Source organism: Crocuta crocuta, unplaced genomic scaffold, assembly GCF_008692635.1.
Source record: "Crocuta crocuta isolate KB4526 unplaced genomic scaffold, BGI_CrCroc_1.0 scaffold56, whole genome shotgun sequence".
Taxonomy (NCBI): domain Eukaryota; kingdom Metazoa; phylum Chordata; class Mammalia; order Carnivora; family Hyaenidae; genus Crocuta; species Crocuta crocuta.
Window position 1 is genome coordinate 7,256,332 of NW_027531334.1, and position 10,616 is coordinate 7,266,947.

Below are 10,616 nucleotides of genomic sequence, written 5' to 3' on the forward strand. Positions count from 1 at the left end.
GTTCCTCGAAGGACTGAAAGCACGCCCCCGTTTGTGTCAGTTTCCCTTATGTAGAGAAAAGCTGCTCTCATGATCACGAGCACTTGGGTGCTGTCACAAATCGGCGTGGATGTCCAATGACGGGTAAACAGCTCCATGCAAAACCATGCCTCTAAATGCCTTGTTCAAAGTAACCAGGCACAGAGGCCAAGAGAGTAATTCATTCATATAAAAAACAATGCCTTATTTTTCCCCTGAAAGGCAAAACCACCACAATAATTCCTACTATATGTAGAAAACAAATTTATTTAAAAAAAAAAAAAGACAGGACAAAAAACAAATTCCTGAGTCAACGGATTCCAAGTGCCTGGATGCTGTCCAAATGAACCTGACAGTGACACAGGCGTGGATGAAAACGACGTCTTAGGAGTCTGCCTTTTCCGGTCCTCCTGTGTATTTTTATTCTTCGTACTGGAGATAAAAATAAGGGTTGACTTCTCAAGGTGAGGAGAGAGAGAAAGCATCATGTGTTCTTCAAAAGACCCAACAAGATAATAGATTTTTTTAAAAAACTGTTGCTGAGTGTAATGTACTTAGAGTTTCAAAGGACTTTTTTTTTTTTAATAACATCTTTGCAAGCAATAGAAAAGAAATCGAGAACTCCCCTCCCCCCGCCCCCCAGGGTGACTAAAGTTAGAATCCTGTCAGGGATTTAAAATCTAATCATTAGCCTGAAAGTAAAGAAGAGAGAGCAGGGGCCAAGTGTCAGCCTGGAAGACAATAACAGCCATGGCAATGTTCCGTAGCCCAGGCATTAGTGCCTTAAAGGATAGTTCAGCATTTATTCTTACTCTTGAAAGAGAACCACAGAGGTTTCCGTTTTCCTGTTCGTAGTTTCTTTCTCTGTGGAGTAGAGAGGCTTCCTTTGCTTCTACACACCATCCCGTCCCAGCACCTGGTGGAACAGGCACTTAGAGGAGAGACAGTGTGCAGAGTCAGAGGCCCCACACTCTGCACTTCACCAGCTGTGTGACCCTGTGCAAGTGAACCCACTTATCTGTGCCTTGGTGTCTTCATTTGCAAGATGAAGATGAAATGTGAAGGCTGAAAGAGAGCACGCATGGGAGGTACTCAGCACAGCACCTGACCCAATGGAGCACCAGGAACCGTCAACTATTTCTCTTTTTCCTCTTATTATTTAAACACTGGCCAAGGAAGGGGAAATCTGGCATGACAGTCTAGAGATGAGTACGACGGAGAGTGGAATATGTATTTTGCTATGTGGGGCTATTGCCAAAGAAGCAAATAGAACATGACTGGGAGCATAAGACAATATGACAAGCGCAGTTACATCATTAGACATGTTCACTCCAAGCACAATTTCTTGTTAGGACTCCCTCTGGTTCCCTTAGTAAAACCAGAGCACAGGATGTGGGTGACATGAGAGAAAGGCACCAGGTCATCCTATTTCCCCTGTCCTGGAATGCAAAGATGGAAGAGAAAGATCTTGCCCCTATAGCACAGGGAGGGTCTTTGGAGCCCTACTTCTGCCACTTTTACTCAGCTCATCCATTTATGCATTCATGTCAGTGGCTGATTCTCAAGACTTCTCAAAATGTGTTAAGAGCAGGCCCTCCAATCACTCTAGATAAAGACTTAGATTAAGAACGTAGAGCTGCCTTTAGGCTAATAACCAGCAGAAACTAAATCCAAGTGTATAGGAGGAAAGATGAATGTTGAAAATATTGAGTTCTGGTAAATATTATTTCACAAATGCAAGGATGGTGGTCGGGAGATTTTGATAAGGCTTAGGTTATACTGTAATCAGCCCATTCTCTAAAATGATGAGAGTCTTTGCTCCATCCTGGGTGGATGTAGAAAGCAAAAAAGGCAGCTGGAGACATGCTGTGTATTGGAAGTAGCTTCTATTTGCTTCTTCTCTGCCTACTCATATGGCCACGGAGGATGCCCAGTTCAAGGGGGAATTAGATGCCAAGTGAGGCTGTGTGGCCTGTCCTTTGAGCAGAGTGCAGAAACCTGCTTTAGAGCGTGTTTGATTAGAAGCCCCAGATACATCAGAAGACCTGGTTTTCTATTAAGCCTTTAATGCTTACAATGTTATACACTCTCCATAGAGAGGGAATCTGAGCCGTCCTATGTCAATGTTTTAGTTCCTGACTCCTAACTTGGCAAGAGCTGTGTGGTGAATCAATATGTCACAGTCTGTTAAAAGATGCTTCGCTGTTTATGTTTGTTGAGTGTTTAGAAATGCAATAACTATACTGGAGTCTTTTCTTGGTCTGTCATCTGTTTCCGAAGGAACAGAAAGTGATGCAGAGGGCCAATCACAGTACCATAATTACACCAAAAAGTGGGTGCTAGTGTCCTCCATTAGGAGCATCGCTATTCCATGCTACTGGATGATAGACACCTCTCTCTCATTTCTTCCTTTAAACCAATCTCTCACTTTCTTCCACCCAAAATAAAAGTACAATGTGAATTGTGCCACTATCAATGTATTTTGGGGGGAAAGGATGTTCTGAGCTGTGAAGAATATAAACACATTGGTTCTATGCTGAAATTAACTGTGGAACCAGGAAGATAAACACAGCACAACTAATTGCATCCAAACAAGGTTAATAAGAATGATGTTCTATGGAAAGAAAAAATCCACACAATTAATGGAATTTAAGCAATATCTCAGTGAAACTAGTTAGTAAATATATATCTATAGGTTTAATTAAAAGTAAGACCATTATGGCTTCTTACTGAGCTGCTTCAATTAAGAAAGTCTAATGTTAAGTGAGAAAAATCAACTCAGGACACCTTGTCATCTGCATTTAGTCAAGACTTCTGTGTCTCATACAAACTTTTAAGACAGGTCGCAGCAAGGGTGAATTTAGGAGTCTCATGTGAACTTCTCGCAGCTTGCAACTTACAGGTCTCCGCATATCCAGTTTGGACATAGAAATATCCAATGTGACTGTAAAGCCACTTCCCCTACCGTTGCTCTGTGATTTTGATGAAAAGCTACCATATCAGGCTAATAGAAGCAAAATGTATATTTACAGCTATAGCTAAAATTAGAAGTATGCTGTTTTTCTGATAATAAAAGCTTTACAGAAATGTTTCGCATTTACTTGAGGTTTTGCTTCTTTTCAACCCAATCTCCTGCAATGTTCGAGGAATCACAATATCCATTAAAGGTCCATTTTGAGTGGAAGACAGATTTTGGGAATTCCCACATGCTTTATCTAAATACCCTACCATGGTCTGTTTTAAGTTGTTTTCTCTCCACCTACTAAGAGCCCAAAGGGACATTTGAGTTCATCTTCTTTGCTGAAATCAGTGATGGCCACTCCTAGGTGATGGGGCAGTGAAGGGCCTCTACTGTAAGGGTCCTGAAGATTCCAGAGTGCAGGAGCAAAGAGGGGCAGGAGATCACCACGTCCGGTCCTTGAGCTGTATGTCAGGCTTGTGTCTCCTCACTTGCCAGGAATGTTGCCAAGATGGGTGGATGGATAAGTGAGGTACCTGTCAAATACCCCCGAGTTCTTGGAAGAAAGGTGTGACATATAAAGTCATTTCTTATGTCATGATTAATTATGCAAACTTCTTAGGGCACCTGGGTATCTTAGTCCATTGACATCCAACTTTGGTTCAGGTCATGCTCTCACGGTTTGTGAATTCAAACCCTACATTGGGCTCTGTGCTGACAGCTTGGAGCTCAGAGCCTGATTTGGATTCTGTGTCTTGCTCTCTCTCTGCTCCTCCCCTGCTCACACTCTGTTTCTCTCTACTTCAAGAATAAATAAGCATTAAAAAATTGTTTAATTATGCAAACTTCTTTCTTCATCCCATGAGGTCTTTGTTCATCTCCCATGAAGGTCTCATCACCCACTTGCACTTCCATTCTAGGGAATAATGCATCAACAACTAATTATTGAGCACCTGCTTCATGTAGGCATCATGTGAGAGCCTGAGGATGCAGCCAGAATCAGACAGACAGACCTTATGAGCTAAGGTGGCTAATTTAGTAAGCTTCTTACTGTCTCTGAGCCTTGATTCCCCCAAAGGGTACATAGGTAAAGAATAAAAATTAAAAATAAGAATCCCACCTTCAAGACATGCTTTGAGAACTCTGTGAATAAGACCTACAAAGGTATTTAGCAAACTACAACCAGAGCTGAATTAATGTTACTTAGTCCTCCCAATCATAAGCAGTAAAAGAAATAAAATCTAAATCAATATATTTCCCAATTTCTTAAAAATTTTTCAAAAAGATTGTTGGATATAGTTGAAGCTCTTGATATTTTTTAAGTTTATTTGTTTGGAGAGAGAGAGTGGCTGCGGGCAGCAGAGAGAGAGGAAGAGAGAGAATCCCAAGGAGGTTCCATGCTGTCGGTGCAAAGCCTGAGGAGGGGCTCGAACTCACATCAGACCATGACCCGAGCTGAAGTCAGATGCTTAACCAACAGAGCCACCCCCAGGTGCCCCTGAAGCTCTTGATTTTTAAAAATGAGTGATTTCGGATCAAATAGGAGATTGCAGGATAGGAATCACAGGATGAACAGTTCTTTAGGCCACACACGCCCTCCAGGAAACCTTCCATCAGAGGACACAAACCCTCCGCCAGACTGAAAAGTGTGCAGGGGTGAGGCACTCTGAGATGAGGGTAGAGCAAGAGCCTGAGTTTGCCTCCCTGACCCGCCCCTGGGAGCAGCTCTGGGAAAACCTGTGTAGACCCAGGGAAATGTCTCTTCCAGGCCTGTCCTCCTGCTGACTTTGCCTGGCATCATGGTCCAGTAAGTTTTGTGGGCATGGGTGACTCCAGATCCTGGTGACAAAATAACCAACACACCTTTCTTCTGGATGGATCTTGGGTGAATTTTGCCCACATGCAGAAACCCCTGTTCTCCTTCTGGCCTTCCTAAGTTTTCCCAGTCCCAGTTCTGAAGTTGGGCCATTTAGTCTGTTCCAATGTCCAGTTAACCTCTAGATAAGGCCTGGAGGGGCTAAGTGTCCATGGTGGGGGTGGCAATGGCCTGGTATAGTGGACAGAGTGTTGGACAATGAGGCAGGAAGCCTAGGAGCTCGCTTCTTACTTGTCACTGAGGAGCCTGGAGCTCCAGCAAGGTGGCTGGGCTTCCTGCATCTCAGTTCCTATATGCTTAAAATGGGGGGCTTGGCCTGGAGGCCTCCAGTGCTCACCCCAATGCTTCTGGCCTGTCATCGCTGACACAAAGTTGATCAGGAAAACTGGAAAGTGTTTCTTCCCTAAATATCCACCCAAGGAGAGGTCAAGAGGTGGCCTACAGAAAAAGCCGGTGTCCCAGTGACTACCTCAGGGAGACATAAAGACCCCAGGAAAGGGGTCTCTTCTCTGCTGAGAAAAGGAGACTGCCTCTCTGTCCAGCCTGCACCAGCCTCCTGGAATTCCTGAGGCTACAGGGCCCAAGTCAAGGTCAAAGACATGGCCCTCCCAGTGGCTGAGGGTTCCAAACCCTCCCAGCTGCATGAGGAGGGTTATCAGGAATGCCAAATTTGGCGTAATTTGTCAAGAACCCTTCAACATTCAGCAGACTATGTAGAAGGTGGGATGCAACTGACCACAGGCAGGTGGGTTTTATTTGGTGCATACAAAGTGGTAAACAACATTTGTACCATTAAAAGAAAAGAAGGAAAAAAATCCCAGCAAACAAAAGGAGATTCTAGGCTTTAAAAAATCTGGATTTCCAGCTTCTGTTAAATAAAAAAAAAGGAGAAGATCTGGCCACCCTGGGCCCACATGCTCACCCGCCACAGATTAGCCAAGGCTACTAGCTTCTGCCCTCCTGGGGGGCAGGGAGACACACATTCCCTAGGTCTTCATAACTCCTTCCACAGCTGTTCCTTGAGCCTGTGTTCTACTGTTTTGCTTGTAGTAGAGAAATAATTTCTCTGAGCTCATGAATCCACAAAAAGTGAGAAAATAAAACATACCCAGAGGACCATTTGCTTTATCAGCAAGTCAAGAACACATCTTTGTCGAAGTGCAGCATGTGGCTAGTGTTTTCTGTGCAATCCCCAGCACGCTCCACTCATTTGCACGGCCTGGCCTGGCTCTTAAAGGCATTTTATTCTTGTCCTCTCCTTGGAAAACTGGGAGGATGGAAATCTGCAGTCAGCCTGCAACTTTTGTCCAGCCCTTCCTCTTTTGGAGTTATTCAAGGTCATGGCAAGATTGCCTTGGCACATGATCTTGGCAGGAGTCCGGTTGTCCTTAGCCCTTGTTTGTTTCATCACCTGCCGCAGACTTAAACCTCATCTTAAGGCAGGTGGGAATTTGGCAAACTAATTTAGCTTCTTTGCTTGAAGTACTAATAACATGAATTTCCATTCTGATCTTCCATGTCTTTCAGACAGATGAGGAAACTCGGGCTCAGACAGGTAGGTAACTTGCTGAAAGGGTGGAATTCTAGCACTGGCTACTCTAGAAGGGGTGTTGGGCGAAGCAGGTTTTCTTGCTCCTTTCTCTTGGGGGGAAGCAAGATGCCCTTCCCCACAAGCTCCTCCCCCCCTCCCGGCACACACACTAGGCCTCAGGCTGTAAGCTGGCCAGCATCTCCCTGCCTCTCCCCAGGGTCACCCTCATCCAGCAGACGGGGAGGTGTGGGGAGGGGAGCCAGCTGGTACCTGCAGGCTGCAAGCCTGCTGCCTGTGGGGGAGCCACTCCAGCCACTGCCAAGCAAGCCCAACCATGAAGAGTGGGGGCCTAGAGTCCTCAGCGGAGCATCTGGCTACATGTGGACAAGGAGAGGCCAGAAGGTCTCCCAATTTTCCATGTAGGGTTGCCCAGTGCTACCTGGTTCCCAGCAGGGAGAGCAAGGGGAAAAGGGGAAATATTCATCTGAGCTCAGAAATGGAGCTGAGACCACTCTGCCAGGATGCAGAGAAGCAGGATCAGTAATATCATGAGACTTGGAGGGTATATAACATCCTAGAGAAAGAGCAATCCACTGCACTGGCACTGACGAGGCAAAAGTATGACCCTGACTGTGGATTGTAGGGGTCCTTTCTCCAGTCATACTCAGTCCCTATTTGATATGCACCTACTACGGACTACGATGTGTCACTATATGCATAGTGATATGCATCTACTCTGCACCTGCTATGTACTGAGCACTAGGTACCTAGACAGACAAACAGTTTCCCCAGTGTCCCTGGCTAAAGCCACACAATCCACAGGGGAGCATATTTGCTGAGTATGAGTGAGATCTGGAGAAAATCCTGCCAGAGTTCTGACGCTTCTGTGTCTAAAGTTCCTAGTCAGTGTAAAAACAATCAATTCAGCAGCTATGGAATGAATGTGTCCACTTAAATTCATATACTGAAGCCCTAATCCCAGTGTGATGGTATTTAGAGGCAGGGCCTTTGGGAGGTGAGTAGGGTTGGATTCGATAATGAGGGTGGGGCCCTCGTGATTAGATTAACTCCCTTATAAAAAGTGAAGGCAAAATCAGGAAGAGGGCTTTCACCAAATACAGAATCTGCCAGAACTTTGATCTTGGACTTCCCAGCCTCCAGAACCTTGAGAAATATATATATTTGTTGTTTAAGCCACCCAGTCTCTGGTATTTTCTTATAACAGTCCAAGCTGACTGAGACATTATGATAGGGAAAAAATAGGATAAAATGGTCAGAGAGGGAGAGGATTGGAACCTGAGGTCCCTGGGTGGAGAAGGATGTATTTTGGAACAATGCTGGGAGTGTCTGACCACAGCAAGCCCCCTCAGGTTTAAGGTTCCTCTTAAGAATGTAACAGACACCACCTACTCCCCCTCAGGTTTCCTCAGGAATTTGACTAAAGACCTGTCTAAAAATACGTAGACCATAAAACATATGGCCCACAAGGAATGATGTGGCCATAGACCACGCCTCAAACAATGGAAACGAGCCAATCAGGAATGGACAGCCCAGCACCTAGAGTTATCAGGCCAGTAAGGGTGGGACCTGAGAAGGAACCAGGGGGAAGGGAAGGGAAGGGGGAGGGGTGGACCAGAACCTTATAAAACAGGGACCCTTGCCTATTGTTGGCAGGCATTTACTTTCCAGTGTCCCCTCTCTGCAAAGAGTCGTTTCCTACAGCTCTTACTTTCTAATCTTGTAGTCTAATAAACCTTTGCCTGCTGCTCATTTTGTGTCAAATCCCGGGTATTGCGGTAAAGAATCCTGCAACAACATGACCCAAACTCAATTCTTTGGCAATGAATCCACAAATGATAGCTTTGCAGAATGACCAGTTAATGTTAGGTACCAGTCAAAAGACCACAAAAAAACTTTAATTCACGTATGTACTAATGGAGCCTGAACTGGGTTCCAGAAAAAATGGTAAGAACCTAAGTTTCTACTATGTCCTAACACTTTTATATATGTTGTTACTTCATTTAAATCTTGAAACACTCAACAGTGGGTTTCTCCAGTTTATTTTCTTCATGAGGTATGTGAGGCTCAGACAGGGTAAGAAACACACCCAAAGCCCCCCAGTTGGTAACTGATTCCGCCAGGTTTCAACCCAATTCTTTCTGGCTCAAAGCCCCATCTCTGCTCTCTGCAGCTGTACCTGGAAAGGCTGTGCTGGAGAAACCTTTTTTTTTGGTCTCAGACTGCTGAATTCACCTTGAATCGTTGGAAGCCTTTAAACCAACTGCATAGTGTCTAAAGAGTATACCCATAGTTTACCTCTTGTGTCAGCATCTTCTTCCAGATGACTGAGGCTTGTTTGCTGGTGGTAAGACCAGATTAACCTATTTCAACTTGATGGCTGGATTCTGACACACTAAAAAGAGAGAAAGATCCTTAAAGGACAAAACCCACAGTTATCCTGAACACAATCATATTTTCTCTTAGGAAACCTTCAGGTTTTACAACCAAGTATTTAGTAGAGACCCAAAAGGAGATAAGAACCACTCGTCTTTCTTTATTCTAAGAGACATAGTTTGGATACCCTGAAATCAAGGTGTGTCCTAAAATCAACATGTGATATTAATGGCATAGTCTTTTTTCTTCTCCCACACCCCAACTGAGCTCTGACCTGCAAGTCAGGAGAATTCAAAAGCTGCAGTCTAAACAATTGTGTATCTTAAAATCAGTGGCATCTTAGAAAAGAGGAAATATGAAGTCTGGCCAGAGGAACACTAATTGGTTCTTATATCCCCAATATTTTTTTTTAATTTTTTTTAATGTTTTATTTATTTCTAGGAGAGAGAGAGAGAGAGAGAGAGAGAGAGACAGCGCGAGCAGGGGAGGGTCAGAGAGAGAGGGAGTCACAGACTGAAACAGGCTCCAGGCTCTGAGCTGGCAGGCAGCACAGAGCCCGACGCGGGGCTCGAACCCACAAACCGCGAGATCATGACCTAAGCGAAAGTCGGACGCTTAACCGACTAAGCCACCCAGGCGCCCCCCACCCCAATATTTTGTATGTACAATAGAATTTCAATATATGTTGTTAAAAGAACCAATACCTTAATAAAATAGGCATTGAATTTTTTCAGATTTAAAATTTTTTTTAAATGTTTATTTTTGAGAAAGAGATGGTGGGTGAGGGGGCAGAGAGAGAAGGAGGCAGAGGGTCGGAAGCAGGCTCCTCGCTGAGAGTGGAGAGCCCATTGTGGGGCTTGAACTCATGAACCATGAGATCATGACCTTAAGCAAAGTCAGATGCTTAACCGATGAGCCACCCAGGTGCCCCTTAAGATTTTATTTTTAAGTAATCTCCATAACACCTAATGTGGGGCTCAAACTCACAACCGTAAGAGCAGGAGTTGCACGCTCCACTGACTGAGACAGCCAGGTGCCCTGGAACTGAATTTTTTTTAATAGGAAATATTTCAAACATATGATAAAGTATAGAGTGTATCATAATGAACTCTCATCACCCAGCTTCACAAGTTTCAACTTCTGGTTGATCCTGTTTCCTGCTCTGCTCCCTCCCTGCCCCACATTGTTCTGAAGGAATTCCCAGATGCCAGGGCATTTCGTTGCTACATGTCCCCACATGTATCTATAAAAGACAAAACCTATCCTTTTTAAAACCAATGATGATGGCATTATCACTGCTCTCTAACAATCATCAGACCTTCTTCAAATCAATACTAAGAAGGCCTTACTATTATCAACTAGCCATTGAGTATTCATATTCCCCTGATTATCTTATAAATAGTCCCCCCTTGTACTTGCTCTCACTCTCTCTCTTTTTTATTTCTTCATATTTCCTTTGCTCAGGATCCAAATAAAGTGCATACTCTTCTTTCCTATTTGCTGTGTTGTTGTTGTTGTTGAAGGGACCAGTTCTCTTTGTTGGGTAGTTTCCCACGGTTTGGATTCTGCTGATCACACCCTCTTGACGTTGTTTAACTTGTTTCCTTCTCTTCTATATTTCCTGTAAAGAAGTACTAAGAGTGAGAGGTTTGCGCAAACTTAGGGGTTTTTTTCCTGTTTTTTTTTTTTTTTTTAAATAATTGAATGAGGAGGAGGTATATAATGCCTGGTTGTCTCTGTCTTTAGATATTATTAGCTGTTAGTGATCATAACATTAGGTCATAACCAACATTTTGGAAATGGCTTCCATTTACTACAACTACCTCAAAAATATTCCA

At 44.0% G+C, this 10,616-nt stretch overlaps 1 long non-coding RNA gene across 1 annotated transcript; it reads right to left on the reverse strand.

Annotated features, from left to right (window-relative positions):
- Window positions 1-824: 824 nt before the first annotated feature.
- On the reverse strand, window positions 825-10,388 carry LOC144238086 (uncharacterized). Its single transcript, XR_013337007.1, has 3 exons — window positions 10,204-10,388; window positions 8,701-8,797; window positions 825-934 (listed from the first exon to the last, which is right to left on the reverse strand). It is a non-coding gene; the product is annotated as an uncharacterized LOC144238086 (long non-coding RNA).
- Between the last annotated feature and the right edge of the window lie 228 nt (window positions 10,389-10,616).